Source organism: Sinocyclocheilus anshuiensis, unplaced genomic scaffold (genome assembly GCF_001515605.1).
Source record: "Sinocyclocheilus anshuiensis isolate Anshui unplaced genomic scaffold, SAMN03320099.WGS_v1.1 scaffold304, whole genome shotgun sequence".
Lineage (NCBI taxonomy): Eukaryota > Metazoa > Chordata > Actinopteri > Cypriniformes > Cyprinidae > Sinocyclocheilus > Sinocyclocheilus anshuiensis.
The window spans coordinates 1110592-1110892 of record NW_015555737.1 but is presented as its reverse complement, the minus strand read 5'-3'; the positions used below and the strand labels follow the sequence as shown (position 1 = coordinate 1110892).

The following is a 301-nucleotide window of genomic DNA, read 5'->3' as shown; positions in this document are numbered from 1 at the left end:
TCCAAAAGAGGACGATATCTGCTTTGTCATGCCTGGAGCTGATCCATGCTGGTCGCTGAGGAAATACAACAACTTTGCGCTGTGGATCGCCGGATCGGCTTTCACCATGGACAAAGCGGAGTCCAGCTCTGGGTCATCACATGTGGTTGCCGCAAGTCTCCTTTGTCGAATCCGCCGGCCGCGCCGTTCTCAAACCCGCCGCCTCTGCTCACTCTAGCCCTCCGGCCGTTCCTCACTCTAGCCCCCGGCCTCTGCTCACTCTAGGCCGCCGCCGCTCCCTCTCTAGGCCGCCGTGTGTGAC

General features: G+C 60.5%; 1 protein-coding gene across 1 annotated transcript in view; it reads left to right on the top strand.

The window, feature by feature from the left end:
• Positions 1–301, top strand: part of LOC107673134 (hepatocyte growth factor-like) — a 23774-nt gene that overhangs the window by 12584 nt on the left and 10889 nt on the right. The gene's annotated exons all lie outside the window — the stretch shown is intronic.